This window comes from Pteropus alecto, unplaced genomic scaffold (assembly GCF_000325575.1).
Source record: "Pteropus alecto unplaced genomic scaffold, ASM32557v1 scaffold5, whole genome shotgun sequence".
Lineage (NCBI taxonomy): Eukaryota > Metazoa > Chordata > Mammalia > Chiroptera > Pteropodidae > Pteropus > Pteropus alecto.
In genome coordinates, this window is record NW_006441953.1 from 25,373,913 (window position 1) to 25,387,892 (window position 13,980).

The following is a 13,980-nucleotide window of genomic DNA, read 5'->3' on the forward strand; positions in this document are numbered from 1 at the left end:
CAGAAACCCTATGATGGTCCAGAGGGCCCTTTATGACCTGGTGCCCAGACAGCTCCCTGACCTCCTTTCTTATCATTCTTCCTACAGCATTTATCTCCTCATTATGAAGACTATTTATTTATTGTCTCTCTCCTTGCCAGAACATAAGCTCCACTAGGGAATGATCTTCGTTTATTTTGTATCTCAAATGTCTCTAGGACCGTTCCTGGCCTCTAATAAAGTTCACTAAATTCTTGTTCATTGAATATATTATATTATTTTACTTAATATACTTATAATGTTATTATTTAATATACTATTATTTTATTAATATTTAAACATAACAAAAATAAAAACTCAACAGTCATTACATATAATGATATATTAACATTTAAGTACAACACAGAAAAATACCACAGAATAAGAAACACAAAACCAAAACCAGGTTAAGATTTATTTAATGCGACGGGTACGCCTGCCTGCTCATTAGTTCAGTCCGGTCTGGAACACAGGGGGACGATGCTACCCGCGTTATCTGCTGCACCATTCGACCCACTTCTTTCCTTCGTTTTTAACTGGGTTAGGACTGAAAATCCTAGTTCACACAAACCTGTCGTTGTGAATGGTAATAATAGCAGGTCGCTCTTTCTGCTTAGCAAAGAAGTTTTCCTTTATCTTAATCCAAAATGCTGACAAACTTAATGCTTCATAATCATTCTTCAGTGTAAATGAAGAACTGAGCTGCGTAATTCATTCTCTTCTTCAGGCACCGGGTTTAACTCAACTATCGATTCTGGGTTTTGAAAAGCAAATGGATCTTTTACCCAACAGTTTTCTCTTAATGTTTCAAATTTCTCTTCTGGAAAGTAACAGTTAAAAGTTTGAGATAGAGAAGTGAGATGCAATAATATCTCTAATTTTATTTCTTTCAAAATGGCTTCATTAATAAAATTCTCTTCAATATGTTGCAAAAATCTTGGAAACGTGTAGTAGCTAGGACAGTTACTATTAAGCCTTGCTTGCCATGACAATAATGTCTTCTGAAATTCTTGGATACGTTCGACATACTGGAATATATCATTGTTTTGCCCCTGTAGTTTTAAACTGAGCTCATTAAGAATGCCAAAAATATCAGTTAAATACGCCAATTCCATTACCCAAATGTCATCTTCAAAAATACTTGCCAAATGAGATTTTTTTTTCAGTGAGAAAAATGTGAATCTCATTCCTGAGTTTGTAAACTCTGCTTAGTATTTTCCCTTGAGACAACCAATGAACTTTGGTATGGTACAGTAAGTGGGTATAATTAGTTCTAATCTCTGAACAAAATGTTTCGAGGAGCTGGCTATTTAGTGAGCTTTCTTTAATAAAATTAACAACTTTCACTGCATTTTTCAATACTTCCATGAGGTTCTGTGGCATTTCTCTGGATGCTAAAGCTTCACAATGTATAAAACAATGATTCCACACGGCGCCGTTATTAGTAACCTCTGGTAACCTCGCTATGTTTTCCAGTTATGTCTGCTGTTCTGTCACTCGTAATTCCTTTGCAGTTTTTCCAATTTACACTGACCAATAATGTACTTTTCTAATTCTGTAAAAATATCTAATCTACTTAGGTTTGAGGTTAAATTTAAACAACACAAAAAATCCTCCATAAAAATCATCTTGCCATGCATATCTGACATAAACTACAAGTGCTGTGCAGCTTCCAATATCAGTGCTTTCAAGCTGGATTGCAAAATCTGTACCAGACTGTAACCGAGAAATAAGCATTATTTCAAAATGTTCCACAATGGTACAAATGCAAAGAGATACTGTGTTATATCGCTGAGGACAGTTTTTAATTTATCAGCTGATTTACCATCAAAAATTGTACATACCATATCCAAACATGCTGGAAGAATAATTTTTTCAGTAGCTGTGTGAGCCATTTTCTCTTTTGCCACACGGTATGCAACTAAATATGATGACAATAAGGCTTTCTCACTGACAATAGAACAACTAAGAAATTATGTTGATAACTTTACATCTTTCTTCTTTCTTTGAAAATATTCAAGAGGTTTATCGGTAAGTTCAGCATGCTGAGTTTCTAAACGCCTTTTGAACTTTGAAGGTTTTAAGCTTTCATTTGCAAGATTATTATTACAAATAACACACTGAGGTCTGTCATTTTCAAAAGGTTTTTCACATTTGATAAAACCACATTTTAAATAATTCTCATTATAGCGTCTTGTACTTACTTTTTTTTTTTGAAATGTGGCTCAAATGAAGATGAAGTTTACAGATGAGAGTTAGTATTTTTCTCCATACTGTCAGTCTTCACACTTTCAGATTCAACGATTGAACCTGAACATGCTTCTGAATATTTCACACCATTATTCCTTTCTTTTAAAAAAAATTATCCATTTTAAAAGTAATTTTGATTAAAATGTTATAATTACACAAATTCAAATACATATTTATAGCCTAGATAATATCTAAACTCAGTTTAACATCTCAGACTTCACATCTAGTTGGAAGTCATGGTAATATAAAACTAGGCACCAAAAAAAAAAACCAAAAACAAACAAACAAACAAAAAAAACAACTAGGCGCCAATTATGAAAACCAAATAAGACACCAGTGGGCAAATGACGGAAAAACCATTTCTTAGCAAACATACATTCTATTCATCACATCCCTTCCATCGAATATCTTTTTACATATTGTAACTGACCTTAGTATTCCTTGCAATATGCATAATTCTGGCAAAAGATTTATGCAAAACACGCTGATTATATTTTATTTTGCCTTAAAAAATGTTCATCATAACTCACAAAATTGATTTCATGACCTACTAATGGGTCACACAAATAATGTGCAAAACACTGATATAGAGCCATTTTCCAATGCTGTGTTAGTAGCTTGAACATGTCTGCTTGATGATCAAAGAAACTGACTTAAACTGTTAGACTGTTGGCCAGTACGGGAACTTTTTTGAAGTGGTAGATAGGTATCTTAGATTTTCATTCCCGGTAGTTTTTGATGGGAAGAGTTTTGAGTTCCAGTTATGGTCTGACGTAGTCAGGCTCCAATGAGGCTTTCCATGGCTAGGTCAACTATCAGATTGGTGCCGATGATATATTTTTATAAATTTCTTGGATGCATCCTTGACCTGAGAATAGGAACAGAGACATGGCATTAAAGCATTACAATACAGAGCAATGCTACTGCCAGTATTGGGGACCTATACAGTATCCGCAGTCATGGGTGCTGAAGCAAAAAGCCTACAGCTCTTCTCATCACTATGTTATGTAGGTTTAGGCCTACTTCTGTATGGCAAACCACCTCAACATGGGTTGGTAAATAGAAAAATGCTGTCAGCAAAACCTGGAAGTTGGCATCAGGAGTTACAAGCACACAGATAAAGCTGAACACGGAAGGCCACGGAAGAATATAGCTCATTCAGCATATAGTCGTCACTTAGTATCAAAATCCATGGATACTCAAGTCCCTTATATACATGGCGCGGTGTCTGCATGTAACCTACATCTGCATTGCAGGCTACAGCAAGGTAGGCCTAGACATCACTGCATTCATGTGGACTGACCATAGTGCTCAGCACGTGGCAAATTCAAGTTTCGCTTTTTCGAACTTTCTGAAATTTTCTTTCCTTCCTTCCTCCCTCCCTCCATCTTTCATTCCTTACTTTTTTAAAAAAAAATATTTTCAATCCCAAGTTGGTTGAATCTGCGGGTGCGAAACCCATGGATACGTGGCTTGGCCGTATACCTCCTGCTTGCTCAGTATGGCCACGCCCATCCTGGACCTGCTTACTACACTGCTCTCTCTCCTCTCAGTGTGTTCGGCTCTTGGAACACACAGCTCTTCCTTACGCACCTTCCCATCAAGTCATCACTTGCTCGCAGGGAAGAGGGCAAAGTCTTATGTTTACTGTAGTGTTTATTAGAATTCAGTATCTTAACAGTATTAATACTTTCATTAGAATTGTTTGCATTAACTACATTTTCTTATTGTCTGTATTCTTGATGCTCTGGCATCTGGGTTCTCACTAATGGGAGAGGAACTGATACTTCCAGGGTTGGCTAATTCCTAGAGATCGCAAACAACGCTATTGACAGCAAAGAGCTCAACCCAGGAGAATGAACCAACCATGAGAACTAACCAATCCAGAGCCTACTCTACCCGTACTACCCCCTCGACCAGGCTCTTACATTCCACCACTATTCCCTGGCCAGGTACCAGGCAACCAGGGACAGCCTTCATGCCCGAGAGTCCGCAGAATTATTCAAAAAGCCAGTGCTAAACCTTCTAATCTGCTTCACCCATTCCTTCCCTGGAAAACCACAATATGGGCTTTTTTGCAATTCTCCTCATCCCCCGTCCTCCTGACCAGTCCTGGCGCTTCCCTCTGTGCCCTTGCTGTGTGGGATGGCATGCTCTACCTCCCGTTTCTAGGGGGTCTGTGAGCATAAAACTTCCTACTTCATGACAGCCATTTGTGTCTGCACGTCTCATACCAGATTAAAACAAATCCCGGGTACATTTTAAATCATTTTTATTTTTTTATTGCTCTGGCTACAAAGTTTTATAGTTTGGCCCTAATGCTACTTTCTCCATAAGATGTTATTGTTAGTATAAATTTTGCATGCCATGACCTTCTAGGAAGTCACAGTGTTAAAGTGGAAACATCCTTATCTTGAGATGGTGAATGGATTGCCTGGTGAATGGATGCCCCCAATAGCCTGAGAGGAAGATTAGAATACCCCAGTTTGGGGAACATACTAAATATTTTTCATTCTAGCTATCACTCATCCTTCATCTACGAGTAAAACAGAGTATAGTATAGTACACGAGCAAGGTATTGGTCTCAGAAATAAGTGACTTTTTGTTACTGGAGCATGTAGCACTGAAAAATATGCTATGAATTACCTGAATGTCATCAATGTTCACCAGTTTGTTGCCACTGTATTTACCTGGGGGTTTAATCTTTTAATAATAAAGCCAGCTTTGAAAGAGGCATCACAGGGGATGGTGACCTTGAAATAAGAAAGATGTTGCCAGGAGGCAGAAGGCTGTAAGGGAGTTAAAATATGTCACATATAATGCATTTAAAAAAATTAAGACTATTTTTTAAGAGCAATTTTAGGTTCACAACGAAATTAAGCAGTAGGTAGAGAAAGTGTCTCCCATTTTCTCCCGGGCCCCAGAAGTGCAGTCTTTCCTTCCCCATTATCAATATCCTCTACCAGTGGTGTTTGTTATAACCGATAAACCTACACTGATACCTTATGATTACCCGAAGTCCATCGCTTACATTAGGGTGCACTCTTTGTTTTGACAAATATACGACACGTATCCATCATTATGGTATCATACAGAATATTTTCACTGCCCTAAAAATCCTGTGTTTCGCCTCTTCATTCCTTCCACCCTCCCCAACGATCCCTGATTTTTTAAATTGTCTCCACAACTGTCTTTTCCAGAACGTCATATAGTTGAAATCATAGAGTATTGGCTTCTTTCAGACTGGCTTCTTTCACTCAGTAAGATGCATGTAAGTTTCCTCTGTGTCTGTTCTTGCATTGCTAGCTTATTTCTTTTTAAGTTCATAATCTGAATATAGCACAGTTTATTTATCATTCACTAATGAAAAATATCTTGGTTGCTGCTACATTTTGGCAATTATGAGTAAAACGGCTATAAACACGATTGCAAGTTTTTGTGCAGATTTAAGTTTTCAACTTCTCTGGGTAAACACTAAGGAACTTGGTTGTTGGATTATATGTACAGTGAATTTTTAAAGAGGATCCCAGCAAAAATTGTCTGTTTGTTGCTGGAGCTTTTTCTCCAATAGTGCCAATTTTTGTTAAGGTAACTCATTCATAATGACAGACTTCAAACAACGCCAAAGGGCCTGCTCTCGGCTCTCGAGTTGTGATGGCCTAGCCTGCTACTGAGTTACCCTGGTAGTCTCCCTGATATAAACTGTCAGAAAAACGACCAAGTCAGAACTGAGGAGGGTATAGACCTGAAGGTATAGGCAGGGGTAAATAAAGGTGGTTGGTAAGATGGATCACACGATTTAGTATAATTTAGTGAAAAATGGTGATGTGGATAACTTTCAAGAGAAGACTCTCGTATCTGGTCAGTTTAGTGCGGGACAACTGTTAAATCTCCCCAGATATCTTGTAGATATTTACTTTACATGGCTAAAGAAAAATGGTGCTAAACAAAACATGTTCTGAAGTCTTTTGTTTGCCCTCTCTTTTCTTCACTATCCGTCTGAAAGGCGCCTTAATGGGAGATCATAGAAGTTTTGGAAGAGAGGTTCAACCTGAGGTTTTTGGTCTAACCATGAGTTTTGGAACTTTGATTTAAAGAGATATTTTCAATTAGAACTCAACATAAATCAGAGCATATACATATTATAACATGACAGAAGGTATGTACTAGTTATCTAGGGAAGCAGTACTGTGAAGTTATTTCAGGATTTTAAGCAAGTCTGCATGATTGTCTTACATGCTTAATCCAATAATCATTATCATTAGTGATGCCTGATAGGTAGTCTTTAATTACTTGCAACTTATTTTTACCTCTTAGACATACCTCCACAGTGGTATGAATATTATCTTCTAAAAATACAGCTCTGATCAGTTTCCTAATTCAAAAACCTCTAATGGCTCTGAGCTAGTGTAAGCTCCTCGGGATAATATCCTTTAACTCTAAGCCATCCTATCCTTCTAGATTTCTCTTTCATCACATATCTCCGTTCGATTCTACATTTTAAGCTCTAAGACTATGGAAGTTCTTGAAACACCTCGTGCCCTTTCATGCTTCTTTTGTTCTGAAGCAGTATTCCCTTTGCCTTGAATACTTTTCTTACCCTCGTAAGTCATTTGAAATCCTCTTCATTCTTTAGGAGTTAGCTCCAATGCTAGAGCATTCAACCATTCAAATAAAATTTAAGTATTTACAATGTGTCAGTACACTGGGGCTACAAAGCAAGAAAATGAACGGTGACTTATATGAGGGAAGACCTGTTCATCTGCTGCGATGAATGAACTAGTTACATAACACTGACAAATCTTAAAAAGCAGTAGGAAAAGCTGCAAAAGGACGTATACATTACTGATTGTTAAAATTATGCAAAACGGCACTATATATATGAAATTAAAAGTTAAAACACAAAAGTGCTTGGAAGAATGGTTACCTTCCAAGAGGGAACAGAATGGGATTGGGTGGAGCAGACAAAAGATTTCAATTACTTAGATGATAATTTATTCCTCCAGTTGGGTAGTGAATAAATATGTAGTAGTTTTATTTCTACTTTTGTCTGCCTAAAATAGTCTATTTTTTTTAAAAGGACGTATAAGGCTTGATTCCCTCCTTGAAGGCACTGAAAATCTGTCTCATAAGTAACAATTTGATATTACCTTGGCCCTCATGCACGCCCCTTTGTTTCCCACATCGTCATTACGCACACGTTAATCGGTACACACGGCCTTAAGGGGAACTTGCAGGTGTGATCAGTTTTAGGCAGATCAGAATGTAACCCTCTTCCCAGGAGATTTCTGACTCGTCTCTCCAGTCCTCGCGGGAGCCAAATACTGCCTTTTAAGAACTTCGGCCTAACCCTTCCAGCCGATTCTAGACTTCTCTCCCTTCAGATCCGGACCGCTGCCCTCTTCCCCCGGTAGACCTCCATTCGTCATCTGAGCAGAACCAGAATGTGTCGCCCCCTATAACGAACCCGGGAATGTCTCCCATTAGCCGACTCCGATCCACTCTCATCAGCGCTTCCCTTCCTTCTCACCTGCCGCCCAGTGCCGCGAACCGCGCGTCTCGCCCGCGGAGCGGTGTCTCTGCTCGGCCCCCATTCCCTGCGCGCGCCCACTTCCGGCCGGCCGGGCCTCCGCATCCACGGATGCCCCACTTCCAGCGGGAGGCGGGCGGCTCGGCCCTCTGCGCAGGCGCGCAGCCGGGCCCCGTCGCGCTCTCCCGCCCTCCCGACGCGCTCGCGGCAGCCTGGAGGTGTTTCCTACTCTCGCGCGAGTTCTTTGAACGCTCTGGCGGTGACCACGCCGTGCGCGCTCCGCCGGCGGCGGCGGCGTGTGCGGAAGCTCGGCGGTCCGGGCTGTGGTCGGCTCGTCCGCTGCCGCCGAACGTGGATCGGCCTCGTCCCGGCCGGGTCCTGGCGCCCGGGGGACGGAGGAGGGGCCGCTGCCAAGGGAGGAGGCCTTTCGGCCGGCCCTCGCCCTCCGGGTCCAGCTGTACAGCTGTGAGCGCGCTCCGAAGTAACTTGACACCTTTCTAAGAGAATTTGGAATTTTAAGCTCATTTCACCCTGTTTCCTTAGTTAGAGAACCGTATTGTATTAAGTCATCATCCGTATTGTATTAAGTCATCAGTTAGCGGTGCACTGATTTTGAACATACATCTGCATGTCATTAAGTAGATTTAAAGTATATATTAAATACGTATATTTATATTTCTGTCCTGTAATGACTTGAACGAAACATTTCTTTTTAACAAAATAAGTCAGTGTAAATAGATGATCTTTGTTACAAGCCAACCTTGGAACGCAGATTATAGTTATTGCCTTTTATTAGAATTTAGTTCGAGAAATAAAAAAGATACAGGAGTTTTCATTTCAACTCAGAGATTTTATAGGACTTTGTCAGCATTTCTTTACCTCAAGCTATTTTTTAGTTTTAACTTATGGGATTACACAAAGACAGATTTTTGAAAAACATTTTGCTTCTCCCACTGGATTTTTAAAACCTTTTTTGATTAGTGAATAATTATTTTACGTGGCTCAAACTACATAAATTTGAGCTACGTGAAACTACATAAAAAGAACTGCATACAAACTACATAAAAAGCAATGCTCTAAGATTTCAGCCCCTCCCTAGTCCCCATCCGGTATTGTTCCTCATGGTCTCCTACAGGTAACCATTTTTAATTTGTTTGTCCTTCTACTCTTCGTGCAAATACAAGCAAATGAGAATATACATTCTTATTTTCCTCCATTTCTCCTCCGGTGTTCTCTGCATTGTTCTGCTCTTTGTTTTTCACTAACAGTATATTCTGGATATTCCTGTTATCATTATTTAATTGCCCTTCCTAGTTTTTTTTTTTTTTTCCTGTCATATATTCCATGCCAGCCACAGTCTCCAGAATCCTCAGACTGCCTGCACTTCTACCCAGCTGACCACAAAATAAGAATTCCCACAATTGCCTGAACAGCACCCTTCTCACATGGGTGATAATTCCCTAGAATGAATGACAATTCAGGAAAGTGCTATACTTACTAGTACAGCCTTATTATAAAGGATCCCGTGAGGAACAACCAAATAAAGGGAAGACTTACCGAAGTGTCGCGAGCAAGGGAAGCAGCTACGGAAGGAACACCCTTGAACACGTCTGTGTCTTTCTTCAATGCCAGGCTTATTGAGTGGAACCAATCAGACACCCATGTGGGTTAACACACAACACACAGAGGGGGGAAGTACAGAGTATTAGGCGACAGAGTGAAGCGATGAAAGTCATTAGTGTCTCCAAAGCAAGTTCTAATGACTGGTGGCGCAGAGAGCTGCAAGTCGGGCCCAAGCCAGTGGCTACAAAGGGTCAGGTCAGAGTCTTTGGCTCTGGCGCCCCCGTCTGTGATGCTATCGGGTCAGGCTTGAATATCGTCTAAGGCAGCTGTCCCCAACCTTTTTGGCACCAGGGACTGGTGCTCCTACGAGAATCTAATGCCTAATGATCTGTGCTGGAGCTGAGGTGGTGATGCTAGCGCTGGGGAGCGGCTGCAAATACAGATGAAGCTTGGCTTGCTTGCCAGCCACTCACATCCTGCTGTGCGGCCTGGTTCCTGACTAACCACAGACTGGTACCGGTCCACAGCCCGGTCTAAGATGTTCAGCTTATATCAACTTTATAAAGTGTGATCAGGCTTATCAGCTCCTGCAGATGTGGTTCTGGGCGGTCCAGATAAACCCTAAGGGCATTCTCATTATGTGCAAGTTGACCTTACTGTCATGGCTCCCATGGAATCCATTTTCTAAGGCCCGAGAAGTCTTCATTTCTTTATACTCTAAACAACAAGGCAAAAAGTATGAGGGGCAAAGAGTGCAGAGCTCCCGTGGCCTGTCTGGGTGTGCCGCTCCCAGCACATCGGTGTGTTCACCAACGTGGAAGCTTCTTGAACCTGGTTGTTTTAGGATTTTTTTTTTAATGGGATTTCATCGAGCAGGCAGAATTGATTAAATTACTGGCTCAAGTCTCCTCCTCATAGGAAACTGCCATCCTGAATTTTGTGTTATCCATTACCTTAAAGTTTATCATAAGGCAACCTAAATGTATTCCCAGAATATGTACTGCATCTTTCCTTTGTGGATGAGAAAAATGGGTTCTATAGAAAGTAACCTCACAGAGTGATCCGATCATAAATTCCTAACTGGGCAGGTCAGGGCGGCTGGTCACACCCAGGCTTGTAACTCCTCAAACAAACCCTGTCCGTTTCTGCACATCTAAGTCAACACTTGATATGCCTCTTTTCAGGCCCCTCCTAATAGTTACCACCATTTCAGATGCCTCGAGAGAGCACATAATCTTAACTACCCCACAATACAGTCCCTACCTTGCTTTCTCCCGCCTTCATGTAATAGTCCCTGCATCCCTTCCTTAATTTCAAATGCCTAAAAGAAACTGCAAAGCTGTTATTCTCAGGAGCATTTGAGATCTTGCTCCTCGGCATATGTCATCAGTTTGGGCTCAAACTCTTTTAGACTAATTGAGGGGATCGCTTTGTCAATGATATAAATGTCTAACTGCTATTCTGTATATCTGAAACTAATATAAAATAATATTGAATGTAAAAAAAGGATTTTAAAAAATTCTCTACAGGTTTGGACTATTCTTATGTTGACACCTTAACATAATTGGAGTTATAGTGCATGTATACTTTTGTAACCAATTTTTTTCCATTTCATACTTTCTAAGAGTAATTCATATTTATGCACGTAGCTATAGTTTGTTCCTTTTCACAGTCATATAGTAGTTTGTTTTAGAAATACAGCACACTTGAATTATCCATTATATTGTTTACTATTACGGACTAAACTGTTATCAGTGTTCTCAAATGTGGAGACGTTTCTGTGGCTAATATGCCTAGAGGCGGCATTATGGACTGAATTGTTTCTCCCCAAAATTCATATGTTGAAACCATAATTGCCAATACCTCAGAATGTGACATTTGGAGATAGGACTTTTAAAGCGGTAATAAGTTAAAACGAGGGCTTTGGGGTTGTGGGGAGAGCTGACACAATCCTGGTGTTCTTATAAGAAGAGATGAGGACATACAGAGAGACAATGGACATGCACATTGAGGGAGGAAAAGCCGTGCGAGGACACTGCACAAGGACATCTGTAAACCAAGGAGCGGCGCTTCGGAAGAAACTCAACCTGTGAACACCTTGATCTTAACAACTCAGGCTATGATATTTTTGTTACAGCCACTCTAGCAAACTAATACAGTTAACTGCTACATGGTAGGATTTGAACATATTCTGCTTAATTAGTAATGCTGATGTTTTTTCTAAAGTTAGTTGGACCAATTTACAATCCTATATCAATAAAATGCCTGTTACATCTTTGTCCACTTTTCTGTTGTGCTATTTGTTTTTTTCTTACTGATGGATAGGATGTAAATGATAGTAAGATTTATACGTTAATGGCCTGTCCTCTTTTATATCTTATTTAAAAAATCCTTCCCAATCTCCAGAGTAAAACATGTTAATTCTCTCATATTTTGTTCTGAATATTTTACTTTAATTATTTAACAATCAATATGCAGGATCTTGAACCTGTTAGATGTGGGAGTAGAACTGACTAAGCGTATTTAAGCATAGGGAATGATTTTTTCCCGAAGACTAAAACAAAATTTTAGTGTCAAGACAACTCAATACAAATCAAAGTAATGAGCCTTTTAAAAAGCCATTTCTAACATGGGACCAGAGCTTTTGGGGTATCTTGGATGGGGTTTTAAATGAAAAAGATGGGCTGTGGATTGAAAATTGTTGAATCTGATTAGGTGTATTTTTATAGGTTTCAGGGGTTTATTTTCTTAATAGATACAGATTATACCACTTAATTGATATTTGGGCTTTAGTGACTACTTTTTTGTCTTTGTTTTCTTAAAATTTTGTACTTAGCTCAAAATTCTATTCCTTCAGCAAGGTCTAGTGATATATCAGGTAACGTACATAAAATTAATAGATTTGAAAGTCATTTTTTTACTATTATGAAAATTTTAAAAGTAAAATGAACAACCCAACACTTGGCACCAATTATTAATATTTAGCTAATTTGATCTGTATTCTACTCTTCACTTCCTGCCACTTTATGCACCCCCAACCCCATTCTCAGCCGGAATCATTGTAAAGCAGATGTTGGTCATAACATTTCAACTAATATAGTGTTTAGATTTTTCTAATTTTCTCAGAAAATGATTCACACTCATTTCTTTGAATTAGCATCTAAACTATATAGGTCTATACATTGCATTTGATTGATATTTCTTATGTCTTTTAATATGGAAAAAGCCATCCTCTCTCTTTTTTCTTGACACTTGTAAATATGGGGTCATTTGTGTAGATGAATTTCCCATATTCTAGATTTGTCTGATTTCATCTTATTCTATCGTTCAACCTTATTCTATCGTGTATTTCTATAAACTGATAGTTAAATGTAGATGACAGACTAAAGTTTGACTCTTTTTTTTTCGTGGTGGGGAATGAAAATAGTTATGTGTGGTTTACAAACATTCTATTGCATTCAGATCAGGAGGTAAAAGGCTTCAATAATATTTTTAAAGTGTCATATATGAATTAAGGATTATATAGCAATAATATGATCCCCATAAGCTCTAGTCCTCTGAAGTCTTATCACCTCTAACCTCCCTGTTTTTACTGATGGGGAAACTAAGGCCCATAGACTTAAATATTTGCCAAAGGCCAAATAGCTCATTTAATAGAAGTAGGGCTCTTTTCCCTTTAAAATTTTTGCCTCAGTTGTATGTGCCTTTATCTGAAGGTATTTGTGCATCAGAAAAAAAGTCAGAATTGGTCAAGATGGCATTTCTGCCTGTCCAACTAGAGTTTTTACGACTGCGAAGGTAAGACCTTTACATGGTAAACTGTCAGCTTCCTTGAGTGGTTCTGTGTTTTGCACTGGCAAAATGACAGCTAAGACTTGTGTTTGAAAGTCATAAAGAGGGACCTTAGGTAAGACCTAAGCCTGAAGCTTGGTAAGGATATGAGGAATACATGAAAATCTTTATAGGCTACAATAGTAGTTGGTACTTAAGTCCTAAATAATTTTTGCTTGTGGTATTTGTGCACCTCATTTATTTCTGTACTGGTATGTTTTGTTACCCATTTTAGTTCCTACTTGTAAATATTAACTAAATATTAATTTGAAGAAAATGAATTACGTAACAAAATATAGGAAGTGAAACCAGAGGGAAGTTAGATTCTTCTACAGCTTACATAACTGTAGAGAGGCTTTGAAATCAGTGATGCCAAAAAAAATCTGCAAGCCTGGTTACGCTTCGCTGAAATGTCTCCAGTTGTTTCATCTGTTCGATGTGTAAAAGTAGTCTGCAGTGGCAGGCTCACTGCTTTTTTTCAGCGACTCCCAGTGAACTGATGGGAATTTGCAAAACAATGATTGTTGGTATGTGACAAATTAATTTATCGTTAAAAACCTTTGCCTTGATTATTTAATAACACAATAGAAATGAGTTAGCTGATAGGAAGAGAGGAATGTTTTATGACTGAAATAAAAGTTTCATGAAGCTATACTTTGTAAGAAAAAGTTATACAATTTCACTAATATTTAAATGTAACAGAAATAATCCCAAATAAACACAATACGAATGAAAATTGGAGAATATTTAATATGGTTAATGTGCTGTCTATTCATAAGTTTATTCCA

At 38.9% G+C, this 13,980-nt stretch overlaps 1 long non-coding RNA gene across 1 annotated transcript; it reads right to left on the reverse strand.

The window, feature by feature from the left end:
• Positions 1–346: 346 nt before the first annotated feature.
• Positions 347–8,354, reverse strand: LOC107196175. Its single transcript, XR_001517538.2, has 2 exons — positions 7,799–8,354; positions 347–3,136 (listed from the first exon to the last, which is right to left on the reverse strand). It is a non-coding gene; the product is annotated as an uncharacterized LOC107196175 (long non-coding RNA).
• Between the last annotated feature and the right edge of the window lie 5,626 nt (positions 8,355–13,980).